Here is a 17,256-nt window from a genome sequence, read left to right on the forward strand (position 1 = left end):
ACGCGTATTGATGAAGATTTCCTTCCAATGCTACGTTTGATACATGCATCAAACAAAGAGTTATAAGTTTCATTTCTTAAATATTGTTAGATCCTTACATGTATCTGTTTTATATAGTAGTTGATGTTTTTACTTGATTCGTCATTTACTTAGTAATAAATGACCATTCAATCAATTCCAACCTTGTGTTTTTCTTCGCGTTGGTATCAAACAGAGCACCGCTTTATCAGGTACCCATAAAGTCATTTTGGTTGTAGTTTCTGACTAAAAAAAAATGTAATTTTGATTTTAGTTTCTGATTTAAAAAAAAATGTAATTTTGATTTCAGTTTCTGATTATGATAGTTTGGATATCAAGGGAAAATTAAATTCTAAAGTATGATTATTAGATTGGAGTTAGCCTAAATGAAATATGATAAAACAGAATGTAGTTTATTTAAAGATACTGCTAATATCTTGATTGCAAAATAAAATAGTGGTTCAAATCATTTTCGCTCCATAACTCTTCCCACATCAATGACCCCTTTGTGCCAAAATCCGAGTTGACTAGAAGCATTAACATAGGTTGTAGAACTTTGTTAATCGTCGTAACAGAAATAAGTTTAAACTTTATAAGATATCTATTACTCCGTTTACCTGATCAAGATATAGGGGTCATGCCGCGTGTGACCGGTCGATGGGGATGATTACTCCTTCTAGAACCTGATCCCACCTCTGGTATGTCCAGGGGTCTATGTTAGCCCAACATTTGATTTTGTATTCCTTATAGGAGTTAAGATTTGTTCACTATTTGTTGTCTTCACATTTCATTTAGATTACTCCGTTTACCTGATCAAGATGTAGGGTTCGTGGCGGGTGTGACCGGTCGACAGGGGATATTTACTCCTCCTAGGCACCCAGTCCCACCTCTGATATATCCAGTGTTCATGTTTGCCTAATCCTTTATTTTGAATAGCTTATAGGAGTTATGAGATTGATTGGTTGATTGTATATTGTTTAACGTTCCACTCGAGAGTTTTTCACTCATATGTAAACGTCACCATTGTCAATAAAGGGCTGCAAAATGTAGGCCTATGCTCGGGGCTTACAGCCTTTGAGGAGGGAGATATCTTTGTCGTGTCACACCTGCGGTGACACAGAACCTCGTGTTTTGCGGTCTCGTCCGAAGGACTGTCCCATTTAGTCCCCTCTTAGGAGAAGCAAGGGGTACTGGGGAACTACCCTAACCCGGATCCTCACGGGAATTATGAGAGTAATCAGTGTTCGGTATTAACCTTTGCATTATCTTATGCTTGATATTTTTTTGGTCTACTCATCCACGATGAATTTTCTTCGATGGTTCGAATAGATATTACATCAATTCCATTCAATGGAAAAGGGTTAACGAACGACTTGAAATCATTTCCTCATGTTTGTCATATATCTGAAAGAAGATTATATGAGGATGAGGAGAAATATTGAAGGGAGTGGCTGTAAACGTTTGTTTATTGTTTTGATACAGGTCAGGTACAAACTATATTTTATCTATTGAATTATCAATGCCCTTTATGAATGAATTGTGAATATAAAACATCCATTTTGAAAAATAGCATTCTTTTGACTTCACTTAGAAATCCAAATTTATTATAAAAACCGTATTTCGGCATTTGAAGAACAAGTAGTTTTCTTTTGAAAGCCTTGTATTCCGTAATTGTGTTGATTTTGTTTTAGCTGCCTAAAAGTTCTCCAAGACGGCACAAGAGAACACTATTTGTACAAGGACAAAACGAGTAGCATGATATCTTGGAGCAGCAGAGTATAATGCCTGGAAGTATAGAAATGTACTTCTTAATCATGAAAACATCAAAACCACACGTCATAAGCAAAATCTGCTTTTACAATATCCTTATTTTTCGTATATTCCAAAATTCATCGTAATCAATTTATCTCAAAGCTGTCGCAATCAAAATATTGAAAAATTTACAACTGTCTTAATCAGAGAGAGAGAGAGAGAGAGAGAGAGAGAGAGAGAGAGAGAGAGAGAGAGAAAGAAAGAGAGAGAGAGCAGCTCAAGAACTGTTGAACATTTTAATCTTGATATCTTGAAAACTTGCTCTTTAACATCTCATAGTTCCCTACATTTTCTTTAAAACAAGATTTGGAGAAATTTTTCTATTGAATTGTTGTGTATACCTGTGAACGTTCGAGATTTCCCCCAGCTTTTGAAAGGTTTAGATTGATTCGTTAACTGACATGCACGAACATTGCACAAAACACACACACACACACACACACACACACACCAGACAGAGAGATCGAGAGATCTAATTACCTGTCTATCTAGATATCATAAAAAATGGATATACCTTCACTGACATCGGTAAACAGAATAAGTCCAAAGATAACAATGGAGACTAGAAATATGAGTATATCATTCATCTTCACCAGATTGTACAGGGATAATAGGAATGTGTGTGTGGCTTACAGTGTTTATATGTATATATAGACTTGTCCCACTCCCGTTCTACATGTATAGACTTGTCCCACTCCCGTTCTACATGACATAATGATGGATTGGATGACAACACGGGTGCATTGTGCGGTTTTACCACAGATCTGGTACTCATCACTGGTTCCTCGATCAATACATGAAGTATAAGAAACAGGTTGGTTTTTTTTATCTATAACTGTTGCAATGTTCTTTTGGATAAACTTGTAATCAAGTACATGTACATGTTAACCTTCCTGAATGGCCTTTTTATGAGAATAAGCTTATAGATGTAATATATTGTTATACTTACAAGAATTTCATGGATGGGTCATACATACACCCATAGATAAAATGTATACAAGATATACTTAGTGTTTGTAGATTGTCTTATATACTCAACAAAAAAAAGAAACGCATATTCAGATTATACATAATAATTTAATTCTTCAGTTTACATCTTATTATTATTTTTTAAAAGTTTAAATGCAGTAAACCGTCCTGTGATAAAAATCAAACATGTCTCATGTTGCTGTGTTGAACAGTTAAGAATAATACCACAGCTTCTCTCGGTTCATACTAGGTAACAATTTAATAACTGCATTACAGTGAGTTTTAATATCGCGTATGTCCTCCGTTTGCATCAATTCCAGCCTGAACACGTCTTGTCATAGAGTTAATAAGCTTGTTGATGGTAACCTGAGGGATATTGTTCCATTCCTGCAACAAGGCCTGCTCTAAATCCTGGATGGTGGTTGGTGGATTGGGACGGCGTCTAACTCGTTTATCCAGCTTATACCATAGATGTTCAATTTGATTAAGGTCTGGTAAGAACGCTGGCCATAGAAGAACATCCACGTTGTTCGTCTGCAGAAAATCCGAGCACACCCTTGCCACATGCGGCCTTGCGTTGTCTGTTGCAGAGTCAGATTGTGCTGATGGACAAATGGAACAGCCAAAGGAGCAAGGATTTCATCACGATATTTTAGTGCATTCATATTGCCATGGATTACGTGGAGTGGTGTTCGTCTTCCGTAAGCAATACCTCCCCACACCATAACGTTTCCATCACCAAAGCGATCTCTTTCAATTACACAACAGTCTGCAAAACGCTCATTCTTCCGGCGATACACACGTGGACGACCATCAGCTCTATATGAGTTGAATTTCGACTCATCTGTGAAGAGAACTTGATGCCATTGTCGTCGCCTCCAAATTCTAGGGTCATTCTGTCTTAACCAATCCGTTCGTCCCTGGCGACGTCTCGGCGTTAGTGGATTTCCAATGTATGGACGTCGTGCACGAATTCCAGCTCCTCGCAGTCTGTTACGAACAGTTTGAGCACTTATACGCTGATTTCCTCGTCCAGCAATTGTAGCAGCAGTCTCTACAGCAGTTTGAATCGACTGCGCAGTTGCTGAAGGCGGATCTGACGGTCCTGTCTGGGAGTGGTAACCCGCGGACAGTTAGTTCTTGGTCTGTCATATGTGCTTCCCAGCTGGTGGAGACGAACATTTAACCGCTGCACAGTCGATTGATGTACTCCAAATGCGGTTGCAACATCCTGTTGCGTAGCTCCGGCTAGTAACATCGTTACAGCCCGGTTGCGTTCATCTTTGTTTAGGCGCGGCATTGCGGCATCAAACATGCCATAAAATCTTAAATATGGGTTTGATAGGAGTGTTTGTTGTTTCCCTAAATCCAAAATATTAATGACAATCGACCCCCGATTTACAAGAAATCGTGCAAAACACTCTTTTTATAAACATGATTAACCAAGCGAAACATTTCGACACTGGGGTTTGAAAGGACCATGGTGTGTTTTAAATAGGCCACAGGTATCCATTGATAGACGTGATAGTTATTCCATGTACTGTTTCAAATTTCTTTGATGAGTAAAAAATATGCGTTTCTTTTTTTGTTGAGTATATATGGATACAAATGAAAAGTGAAGATAATGAACAGCGATCAATCTCGTAAATCCTATAAGCAATATAAAATTGATATTTTGGGCAAACACGTGTCCGACGTGTTTCATACCGATTGTTAGGTCGTTTTTGGCACACTGATTTTGACTACGAATAACTCCGTTTACTGATTAAAATATAGGGCTCACGACGGGTTTGACCGGTCAACAGTGGATGCTTACTCCTTGGTACCTGATCCCACCTCTGGTGTGTCCAGGGGTCCGTGTTTGCCCAACTCTCTACTTTGTATTGTTTTTAGGAGTTCTGGGATTGATCACTATTCGTTATCTTCACTTTTGATACATCAAACAACTCAAAGCTTTAACCGGCTAAAGTCTTGAGTTAGAGAAGCGCTAAAATACTTAAGTTGTACAAGAACTCATGTTATTTTAAATGGCTCACCTAAATGTATCAATTATAGAATTTTCAAAATAAAGTTTGGTCTGAAATGAAGATTTAAGGATATAGCTGACGAAATTGCTGCGAACTTGCAGTCATCGCCATCCGGGAGACATTGATAGATGGAATAACATGGAAAACAATCGAATGACATGTACAATGTGTAGTTACAATATAATTTGTGATAAATTTCATAATGTCATGGAATGTACATTTTTCAAACGACAGAAAAAAATCTTTAATTTTTTTTAAACCGCAACATTATTAAGTTTAATGAGTAAATGAATACAAACAATCTGATGTTTTAAAAATCTTTGGCAAGTTTGATAAGATTTGTTTTGCTGTTTGCTCTTTCTTAAGTAATGAACTTACACCAAAGTATTCATATTTAATACATGCTTGTATATTTTGTGAGCCTTACCTGTAACCTTTGCTTGTATACATGTATGTATATATTTGGCTGCACCTCATGTACCAGTGATCTGGTTTTGAGTGAATATGTAATTGAAATGAACAATAAAAGGTTCTTTTGTAATTCTGACTTTTACTGAACACCTTAGCTGCATGAAGACCATGAAACAAACAACACACACCAGCTCTGGTATTCCTGAAAGTAGAAAATTACTACCCAGGAAGATCCTCAATTTCCCAAATTCTGCGACCTTCTCACTCTCATCTTTTCCAAATCAATTTCAAGATCAAACAAGAACATACATATATTCAATGATAATTCAGCCAAGTGGAGAGAGGAACAGTAATTTGAAAGGATACATATCATAATATAAAGTGAAAGGATACATATTATGACATAAAGTGAAAGGGTGCATATTGAGATATAAAGTGAAAGTGTTTTAAATTAGTGCGATCTAAATCTATTTTTGTGTCAATTGTTTTAGATTGATTGTGTATGAAGAGTTCAATTTTCATCTTACAATGAATTATGAAGATGTTATAAAGAAATACGAATTAGAGCATGAGTCCATCTTAAAGAATTCTAGATAGGTTTTATGAGATTGATCATTGTTCATTATCTTCACTTGTTAACATATTGTAAAGGCCATTGGAAAATCGTATTCTAGACACACATTTCCCAGAACAGGGTTTTTCCCGTGGAATACATAAAATTTACAATGATGAGGATTTTTTCCCATTTTGTTATGGCTATTTCTAGTCCTGAAATTCAAACAATCATCTATATATCTGACATTCGGTACGATCCACGTTGAAATGGTCAGAGACTAAAATGAAGATTGCATTTTCTAAAAACATTTTCTTCTTGCTCTGTAGCTGATTGAGAGACCAGGGATCTCTGAATTTTTTAAATTGAGTGATTTCTAGGTTTCAGATTTTAGATATATGAAATTGTCTTTCATTTATACACCATAGAAAATTTTATAAAGAAAGAAAAGTATGCAGAAAAGGAGACTAGTGAATTTAACTGTCTATTGTTCAGATACAAACAGGTAGAAAATCATCTCCTATCCGCTGCATTATTGCTGCACTTTAAGAATGCATTGTATCTATAGATTAACATTCATTTCAATGAGCATAATTCTGGCGATTTCACTTTGGAAACAAAATTGATTATGTCGGTACTAGATGTACATTTTAATATTTTAAGTTGTGTGGATTGAAATAGCTAAATACCATAATTGCTTTGTTATGGTTCCTGACTGCCAAAAAGTTTACCAACACGGCACAGGAACTCACTGTCTATACAAGGGCAGGGTAGCTCAATGTCACATCTCCAAAAACAGCAAGCTATGAAACCTACAAGTACAAATGAATATAGTCGTAATATTACATGTATCTATAATGGAGGCATCAAAGACATTGGTCGTAATCCAAATTAACGGCGGATATGTGACATGTCATTGATAGAGAAACACTTCGAATGGCCCCTCTTTCTTAAAGCAGTGATCCTCCATGTTGCTTGTTTTAGTGACCTCAGAGTTGATTGGGCGTTTGAAGCAAAGCAGTGGCATTGTTGGCAAGTTATAGATAGTGAATAGATAACTTGTATATACTAGGTACGGTTGTAATGGTGTTTTACCTAATTTTTCTACATTTTTCATGCTGTTTACAAAGTAGATGTAAAGTTTGAACAATAAATCCATGAATAGAACCTTGAAGAGCGTTGCTAAGCAACATACGTAATAGTTAATTCCACCATATTTACAGGAATTTCACATTTTGAGGGCAAATTTTATCATATAGCCCGCGGCTGTTGAGCAAAATAAAACCTCCTTTTAATTAAGGTATTTTGAACAAAGCATATACTTAAGCAAAATTTTATTTGCTCGAGACCTGCGCTGTTAAATCATTTTTACGTTTTGTCATGATTTCCGGAGGCGGATTCATAGGGGTGTAACAGATGATGCAGCCTTATAATTCACATTGTAATCATGAGTGATTCCGTTCAACATGTCATATGATTAAATATTATATAATTTTGATAAGAAATGAGGCTGTAATTAATACACGACACCTCGGCATGTGTACACTTGTAACGTAATCGTAAACAGTAAGAAGGTGTGGACGTACAGGCTTGCCGATTCAGTATAGAAGAATGTAAAACTTATACGGTACCAATTTTGATGCACCAGATGCGCATTTCGACAAATAATGTCTCTTCAGTGATGCTCAACCGAAATCTTTGAAATCCGAAATAACAATGAAGTTTTAGAGCTATTATAGCCAAAAGCAGCAAATTCGTCCAAGGATAAGAGCTATGCATGAGGGAGATAATCCTTAATTTTGAAATTAATTTCTAAATTTTATAACAGCAATTAAATATACATCCGTATTTTCAAGCTAGTAACGAAGTACTTAGCTACTGGGCTGTAGAGACCCTCGGGGACTAATAATCCACCAGCAGAGGCCTCAACCCAGGGGTCATAATGTAAAATTTATACGGTACCAATTTTGATGCACCAGATGCGCATTTCGACAAATAATGTCTCTTCAGTGATGCTCAACCGAAATGTTTGAAATCCGAAATAACAATGAAGCTTTAGGGCTATTATAATCAAGAATATGTTTACAAACGTATATGATAATATTTTACATCTTTAATATATTCCTTATCAGTATTTTTTTCTTTTTGAGATATAGGCCTAAATTTAACAAAATTCATATTCAATCCAATAGGTCTGCAGACGGCCAAAAATCAAGTCAAGAGAATCGATTCAACTGTCAGAATCGGTGAATCGCGGTGTAGCGGCTACACACGCGTCTACCTAGCCCGGCATACAAATGTCCGATCTGGTTTAAGTCTGGGAATATAACGGACTAATCAGGAACGTTTATGTTGGTCCTTTGAAGGACGTTTTAGTCTATCTTGCCTTGTGAGCGCATGTATTGTCCTGCGGAAAAATCAATCCTTTGTCTTGTCTATGCTTATTGGACTTTTGCGAGAACGACTGACTTTCGCGGTCAACGGCTGACTTGGACATTTAAACCTGAGTGTTTTATGGAAGCACGATATCGTTAAATATATGCAATGTCGATTTGTTGAATATATTCTATCTAATATGAAGTACGTAAATATTGAAAAGTAATCCTAGTACGTTATGAAAGCCATAAGTCTGGTCCCCTTTCTCCAATTAATCTTTTCAATACTGACATATAATAACAGAGCTTGGCGGGGATGGAACTGGAATTGTTTCATCTAAAATATTTAACTAACAAGAGGACCACGGCATAGCATTGAAGAAGATCTATGCTATTTTTAAATGGTTTACACATAAACACTAAATACTAGTACCTAGTTTGGCCCCCTCCTGGAGTTAGAACGTCTACCCCGGATATCAGGAAATTTACAATTTCGGTAAAGGCCTTCCAACTCTACATGACCAGATTTTCTTACAAATGTAAGGAAGATTTTTAACATTGGTCAATTTTGCTCCATCCTTGAAGATGTCCTGAAATTTATACTTTATATCCCCTTGTCCCAAAGATGCTTCATACAAGATTTGAAAAACAAAAATTAAATGGCAGTTACAGTATCAGGAAGAAGTTAAGAATGCTCAAGCGTTCACGCATGGCGCACGACGAGGGATGCTGACCAATTGCATTAGATCAGGTGACCAAAAATATTTATGGGAATATTAGGTCGCATAGTCTTTACTGTTTTAGAAACAGTACGAGTATGGAAATGAACCGGAACAACTCTATAATGTTTGGACAACTTGACCATTTCTGTACATCACTTATTCATGTATACAGGTATGTCACGAATAGTATGCTTGTGTCAAAGTCAGCCGTTGACTGTAAAAGTCAGCCCTTCTCGCAAAAGTCCACTAGTACTAACACAGGCTATACGATTTCTTCTACATACTGTTTGACAGTTAAAGTTCCATTCAAAATAACCAAGTGTGTTAATTGCATCCTAGACCATGACGCTACTTTCGCCGAATCTGTCAGATTTTTATGTATAAGATTGTAAACTCGAGCTCTATCGACAGCATTACTAATGTTCAAATTTGGACTCCTCAAAGAACAAGACCAGAGTCCCAATTTTGGTTTTGATTCAAACAAAAGTTGTAATCTTTTGTACAATGTCTATAAACTATCGTAATACAAATCCGTTTTTGGTATTCAACATATTTCAAAAACAACTTTTATCTACATATTTCAAAACCTGTCCAAGAAATATACCGAAACAATTGTCGTCCTCAAAATATTTCATAAAATTGTCGCAATACAAATATTTATAAACTGTTCGAAACAACTTTTTATTTAGTACTTTACCTTTAACCTGTTCTTGTTTTTATAAATTTTACATAGAAAGATGGAAGGATTCCTGTGTTACTAATATTGTATTTGTTTGAAGCCTTCTGTCGCACAGTATTTCGTTAAAAATCCGAGATATAAGTGTTTCGTCCACCTTTGGTTGTTTGTTTGACAACCAACCAAAATTTTCACTCATATTGAGATGTCACTAGCTGTAATTTATTCCTATGCTTAGCGCTCAGGGTCATAGCAGTGAGGGTTCTTTAACGTGCCAACACCTGCCGCGATACAGGTCATCCGCTTTTTGGACACGTTTGATTTGGAAGACTCGGGTAACTCTAGAGTGATGTCTGTACATGAAGACTCGGGTAACTCTAGAGTGATGCCTGTACATGAAGACTCGGGTAACTCTAGAGTGATGCCTGTACATGAAGACTCGGGTAACTCTAGAGTGATGTCTGTACATGAAGACTCGGGTAACTCTAGAGTGATGCCTGTACATGAAGACTCGGGTAACTCTAGAGTGATGCCTGTACATGAAGACTCGGGTAACTCTAGAGTGATGTCTGTACATGAAGACTCGGGTAACTCTAGAGTGATGCCTGTACATGAAGACTCGGGTAACTCTAGAGTGATGTCTGTACATGAAGACTCGGGTAACTCTAGAGTGATGTCTGTACATGAAGACTCGGGTAACTCTAGAGTGATGTCTGTACATGACGACTCGGGTAACTCTAGAGTGATGCCTGTACATGAAGACTCGGGTAACTCTAGAGTGATGCCTGTACATGAAGACTCGGGTAACTCTAGAGTGATGTCTGTAAATGCGCAGAGGATAGACTCCTTGAATGTGAATAAAACAACAACTGTTATTCTAGTGTTGTTTTGAAAAATGGCGTTTGATATGAAAATCGTATCGATGACAATTTGTTGATATGCGATAGTTCGTGTTGATACCGAACATGACATATTGATTTAAAAATACACATGACATAGCGGTAAATGCGCATGACATAATGATGAGTGCACACGACTTAATGAGAGAGACACATCACATAATGATGAATAAACGCGGCATAAAGATAAATGCACATGATCTTATTTGTAAATAAAGAAGCATATGGCATGCTGACATATGCACATAACATGATAATGGATGCACATGACATAGTGATAAATGTACATGATATAATGATTAGTGCACATCACGTGATTAAAGAAGCATAGCACCTACAGTTAAATGCACATAACATGATAATGAATGCACACGACAAATTATGTATTTCTTAAATATTTGCAAAAATAATCAATATTAAACTTGATTTATAATTTTATGATGCATGGCATTACAGAAATAAGAATATCACATTTGTCAAGACTTGTATGGATTCTGAGGGTATGTTTCTCATTTGTTGATCCCGTTAAGACTGACATATGTAGATATAGGACACGCCACCTCTGGTATGTCCAGGAGTCCGTTTCCCCCAACTATCTCTTCTGTATTGCTTATAGGAGTTATGAGATTGATCACTGTTCATTATCTTTACCTTTCACACGCACAAATTTAGTTTTTATCGACGTATGTGCCTTAGTATTTTTATTCGAATGCCGGACCAACTGAAATGTTAACATGGGTTTAGAATTTTAAAGAAAAGCATAGAAAATATCAACATTTTAAAGTAATTTTGGATTTAACTTCTGACTAAGAAAATATAATTTTGATTTTAGTTTAAGATTACGAAAATGTAATTTTGATTCAGCTCCTGACTTAGAGAATGTAATTTCAATTTTAGTTTCTGACTAAGAACATGAAATTTTGATTTTATTTTCTGACAAAGGAAATGTAATTTCGATTTTAGTTTCTGACTCAGAAAATGTAATTTTGATTTCAGTTCCTGATTATTTTAAAGTGGAAGCTACCGAATGCCAGATAAATGATAATTGTTTAGATATCAGGGAGAAATTAAATTCTAAAGAAGGTTCTCACAACAATTACCACTTCGCGCCAAAATCCGAGTCGACTAGAAGCATTTACATTAGTTGTAAAACTTTGTTAATCGTCGTAAGAAAAATAAAGTTTAAACTTTAAAGATTTAGATTGCTCCATTTACCCGATCAAGATATAGGGCTAGGGGGTGATCAATATACGGTAGATAGGGGTGCTTACTCCTCCTAGGGACCTTTCCATTATGCTATGCTTGATATTTGTTGTATTCCATCCACGATGATTTTTCTATGATGGTTCGAATAGATATTACCTTAATTCCATTCAATGGAAAAAGGTTGAGGAACACTTTTGAAATTATTTTCTCATGCATCACATATATCTAAAAGAAGATTATGTGAGGATCGCAAATTTTCTGAAATGAGTGGTTGTGAACGTTTGTATATTGTTTTTATACAGATGTGGTACATACTATATTCTATCTATTGAATTATCAATGCCCTTAATGAATGTATTGTGTATATAAAAACATTCATCTAGAAAAACCAAATTCTACTGACTTCACTTTGAAAGCCAAATTTATGATAATACACGTACTTCGACATTAAAAGAACAAGCCGTAATTGTGTTGATTTTGTTTTAGCTGCCTAAAAGTTCTCCAAGCCGACACTATTTACACAAGGGCAAAATGCATCAACTTCACATGATATCGTGTAACAGCAGACAACAATTACTGAAAGTACAACGAAACGTGCTTCTTATTCATGAAAACATCAAAACCATACGTCATAAGCAAATTATTTTTAAGAAAAAAACCTCATCATTCTTAGGCTCTAATAATTGCCGAAATGAAAATATTTCAAAAATATTTACAATGAAAAATCTTTCGTAAATTGTCAGAATCAAAATATTCCAAAAATTATCGTACTAGTAATCAATTTATCTCAAAGCTGTCGTAATCAAAATTGTCTTAATCAGAGAGAAAAGACTAGTCCCATGGGCAGGAATTGTGCTCCTTTATCAGCTGACCTGTTTTTATATTCTTACGAGGCAGAATTTACCCAAAAACGTCTACATGAGAAGAACAAATCTCTTACTGCAGCCTTCAACACGACATTTAGATATACATTTGTGTATCGACGAGGTTTTATCTATTTACAATAATAATTTCCATTCATATATTGATTTGATATATTCACTGTTCGTTATCTTCACCTTTCATTCCAGTGAAATCGAAATGAAAGACATCACGAAGTTTTCCACAACTGCTTCGTGCTTAGATATTATATTGAACATAGATGTTAACGGCAAACTATGAAATCAACTTTATATACATGTATAACAAACGGGATGCTTTCAGCTTCTCCATAGTTAACTTCCCATCTTTATGTCTATTATCAAAGGCGAAGATAACGAACAGTGATCAATCTCATAACTCCTGTAGGCATTACAAAATAGAGAGTTAGGCAAAAACGGACCCCTGGATATACCAGAGGTGGGATCAGGTACCTAGGAGGAGTAAGCATCCCTTGTCGTCCAGTCACACCCGCCGTGAGCCCTATATCTTGATCCGTAGTCAAAATCAGTGTGCCAAGAACGGCCTAACAATCGGCATGAAACACCTCAGACAGCATTTGACCCAATGATAGGTTGTATTGGCAAACTAGATCGTTATAACGACCATATAATTTGCGAAATGCTGATTCTAAACAAGACTGTTGGAACTCCTGCATCATCAACTTGTTTGTCAGTAGCCTGCTTCGATTTAAAACATTACCGTACACAGAACAAGCTCTTGTGCATCGAATCAGTTGAGAGATGTAAACACCATATGCAAGTGATAAAGGAATATTGCTACATAAATATTGGAAATTGACGATGGAGAAGCTAAAATCATCCCGTTTGTCATAAAGTTGAGTTGTTAGTTTGCCGTTAATATCTACTTTCAATAGAATGTCCAAGTATGAAACAGAAGTGGACGACTCTGTGGTGTGTTTTATTTCGAGTTCACTGGGATATATTGAATCAACATTTGAATGAAAATTATTATTGTTAATAGACAATACGTCGTCTATACATTTAAATGTCGAATTGAAGGCCACAGCAAGAGAAGTTTTTGAACAAATTCTGCTTCATAAGAATATAAAAACAGGTCAGCTAACAAAGCAGCACAATTCGTGCCCATGGGAATTCCAACAGACTGTTGGAAGACCTGAACACTAAAGACCACCAAGATATTGTCAATGAGGAACTCTAGCATATTTTCTATTTCAACTTTAGAGTACTTGTGCGTGGAATCAGAGTGGCGTTTCACAAAGTAATTTTTGGATGACTGATCACTAGATAGGAATATGTATATATTCCATTATTACCTGCAAAAGGAGTTTATGTATCTCAACTAATTCGTTATACAGGAACTTGTTCTGTTTTTAAATCTATACAGGCAACAGACAAACAAGGTGATGTTGCAGGGGTTTGAACAGCCTCGTTCAAAGTAAGCATTTCGCAAATTCTATGATCATTATAACGATCTAGTTTGCCAATACAACCTATCAATGGATCAAATGTTGTCTGACGTGTTTCATAGCAATTGTTAGAACGTTTTTATACGCTAATTTTGACTGCGGATTACTCCGTTTACCTGATCAAGAGATGGGTGTGACAGGTTGACAGGGGGTGTTTACTCCTCCGAGGCACCTCTGGTATATTTAAGGGTCCGTGTTTGCCCAACTCTTAATTTTGCATTTCTTATAGGAGTTATGAGATTGATCCCTGTTCGTTGTAGTGACATTTTCAAGAACTGTTGATCATTGTAATCTTGATATCTCGAAAACTTGACATTTAACCTCTTAAAGCTCTGAACCAAGATTTAGAGAAATCCCGGTATTGCTGATATCTTTAAAAGCTTCATGGAACATGCAAAAACATTCGCATCATGCAAGATCGAAATTGCTTTTCTACTGTATCAATGTATTTACCGGTCAACTTTCGAGATTTTCACAAGCTTTTGAAAGGTTCATACTCATTTGGTAACTGACGTGCATTAACATTGTACCTAGCAATAGTGGATGAAAGGTGAAGATAACGAACAGTGATCAATCTCATAACTCCTATAAAGGTGAAGATAACGAACAGTGATCAATCTCATCACTCCTATAAAGGTGAAGATAACGAACAGTGATCAATCTCATAACTCTTATAAAGGTGAAGATAACGAACAGTGATCAATCTCATAACTCCTATATAGGCGAAGATAACGAACAGTGATCAATCTCATAACTCCTCTAAAGGTGAAGATAACGAACAGTGATCAATCTCATCACTCTTATAAAGGTGAAGATAACGAACAGTGACTAATCTCATAGCTCCTATAAAGGTGAAGATAACGAACAGTGATCAATCTCATCACTCTTATAAAGGTGAAGATAACGAACAGTGATCAATCTCATAACTCCTATAAGCATTACAAAATAGAGAGTTGATCAATCTCATAACTCCTATAAAGGTGAAGATAACGAACAGTGATCAATCTCATAACTCTTAAAAAGGTGAAGATAACGAACAGTGATCAATCTCATAACTCCTATATAGGCGAAGATAACGAACAGTGATCAATCTCATCACTCCTATAAAGGTGAAGATAACGAACAGTGATCAATCTCATCACTCTTAAAAAGGTGAAGATAACGAACAGTGATCAATCTCATAACTCCTATATAGGCGAAGATAACGAACAGTGATCAATCTCATCACTCCTATAAAGGTGAAGATAACGAACAGTGATCAATCTCATCACTCTTATAAAGGTGAAGATAACGAACAGTGATCAATCTCATAACTCCTATAAGCATTACAAAATAGAGAGTTGAGCAATCTCATAACTCCTATAAAGGTGAAGATAACGAACAGTGATCAATCTCATCACTCTTATAAAGGTGAAGATAACGAACAGTGACCAATCTCATAGCTCCTATAAAGGTGAAGATAACGAACAGTGATCAATCTCATCACTCTTATAAAGGTGAAGATAACGAACAGTGATCAATCTCATAACTCCTATAAGCATTACAAAATAGAGAGTTGAGCAATCACGGACCCCTAGATATACCAAAGGTGGGATCAAGTGCCTAGGATAAGTAAGCATCCCCTGTCGACCGGTCACACCCGCGCTGTGAGCCCTATATCTTGATCAGGTATACGGAACTATCCGTTGTCAATAAACAGTATGATACATGTTAGACAGCATTTGACCCAATGATAGGTTGTATTGGGAAACGAGATCGTTATGTACGTCAGCATATCTGTAAGATGACACACACACACACACACACAGAGAGAGAGATAGAGAGAGAGAGAGAGAGAGAGAGAGAGAGAGAGAGAGAGAGAGAGAGAGAGTATCTATTTATCTAGCTATACCTTCACTGACATCGGTAAACAGGATAAGTCCAGTGACAACAATGGAGAGCAGAAAGATGAGCATCCGTGTCATCTTCGCACGAATAATAGGAATATGTGTGTGTGTTACAGTGCTGATGTGTATATATAGACTTGTCCCACTCCCGCTCTACATGACATAATGATTAATTAGATGACAACACGGGTGTATTGTGCGGTTATACGATAGAGCTAGTACTCATTACTGGTCTCTCAAATACAAATCGATCAATACATTACATATAAGAAACAGAATGACATGTACGAACTTTTGATTGGTACAACTGTTGCATTTTATCTTTCCTGAATGACGTGCTGTTTGTTGAACAGTATTTGTATATAAAATGAAATCACTACGAGATGCAAGGTGAAGATAACGAACAGTGATCAATCTCATAACTCCTACAAGCAATACAAAATAGATAGTTGGGCAAACACGGACCCCTGGACACACCAGAGATACCATAAAACAGTGAAGATAACAAACAGTGTTCAATCTCATAATTCCTTTAAATAATACAAAATTAAAAATAGGACACACAGACGGCGGGCCACACCAGAAATGAAATCAGGTGCTTGGAACCGTAAGCATTCCTAATCCTAAATAAAAGAAAGCGTTCATCTTATTGAATTTTATATATATATATATATATATATATATATATATATATAGTGTGTGTGTGTGTGTGTGTGTGTGTGTGTGTGTGTGTGTGTGTGTGTAAGCGTCTAAAGTGCGATGGTCGCTCCAAAGTGAGATGGTTTGTTAACATTACCGACCCCAAAGTGCGATGGTCACGCCAAAGTCCGATGGTGCGGAGTTCAGTAACGTTTGTGACGTCACATCATTGTCAGGTCATTCTTAACATCTTTCAAAGTGTAACCGGAACCACTGTGTATACCCACAGTGCTCCCTACCTCTGCTCGAACTCTGTAGGGCCATCACAAACTTAATTATCATTTGTTTTAGAATGTCACTAAATTCAATTCCAAATATACTCATAGGCCCATGAATGTAATACAAGCAGAGCACACGGCATATACAAAATAGTATAAATCCTATTAATGGTTCAAGATATTTGTCAACCCAGGTTCGTGTATTCTTGAACTATGTCCCTTTTGAGACCGGAATTCTTGAATTAAAACACCAGTGTAAGAGTTTACAATTTATTAACAGATCAAACGTTAATGTAATATAGGAATAACAACTGTGAACTTAGCAAAACTTAACAAGTGAAAACAATGAAAAATAACCTGAGAATAAGGGAAGGGATAGATCCAAGAAAAACAAAATATATCTATAAAGTACACTAA

The 17,256-nt window shown here is 36.3% G+C and overlaps 2 long non-coding RNA genes across 2 annotated transcripts; both read right to left on the bottom strand.

The window, feature by feature from the left end:
* Window positions 1-1,565: 1,565 nt before the first annotated feature.
* On the bottom strand, window positions 1,566-2,688 carry LOC130054396 (uncharacterized). The gene is made up of 2 exons (XR_008802706.1): window positions 2,345-2,688; window positions 1,566-1,803 (listed from the first exon to the last, which is right to left on the bottom strand). It is a non-coding gene; the product is annotated as an uncharacterized LOC130054396 (long non-coding RNA).
* Window positions 2,689-5,359: 2,671 nt separating this feature from the next.
* Window positions 5,360-16,027, bottom strand: LOC125671311 (uncharacterized). The gene is made up of 3 exons (XR_007368610.2): window positions 15,928-16,027; window positions 6,480-6,602; window positions 5,360-5,439 (listed from the first exon to the last, which is right to left on the bottom strand). It is a non-coding gene; the product is annotated as an uncharacterized LOC125671311 (long non-coding RNA).
* Window positions 16,028-17,256: the final 1,229 nt, after the last annotated feature.

This window comes from Ostrea edulis, chromosome 4, assembly GCF_947568905.1.
Source record: "Ostrea edulis chromosome 4, xbOstEdul1.1, whole genome shotgun sequence".
Taxonomy (NCBI): domain Eukaryota; kingdom Metazoa; phylum Mollusca; class Bivalvia; order Ostreida; family Ostreidae; genus Ostrea; species Ostrea edulis.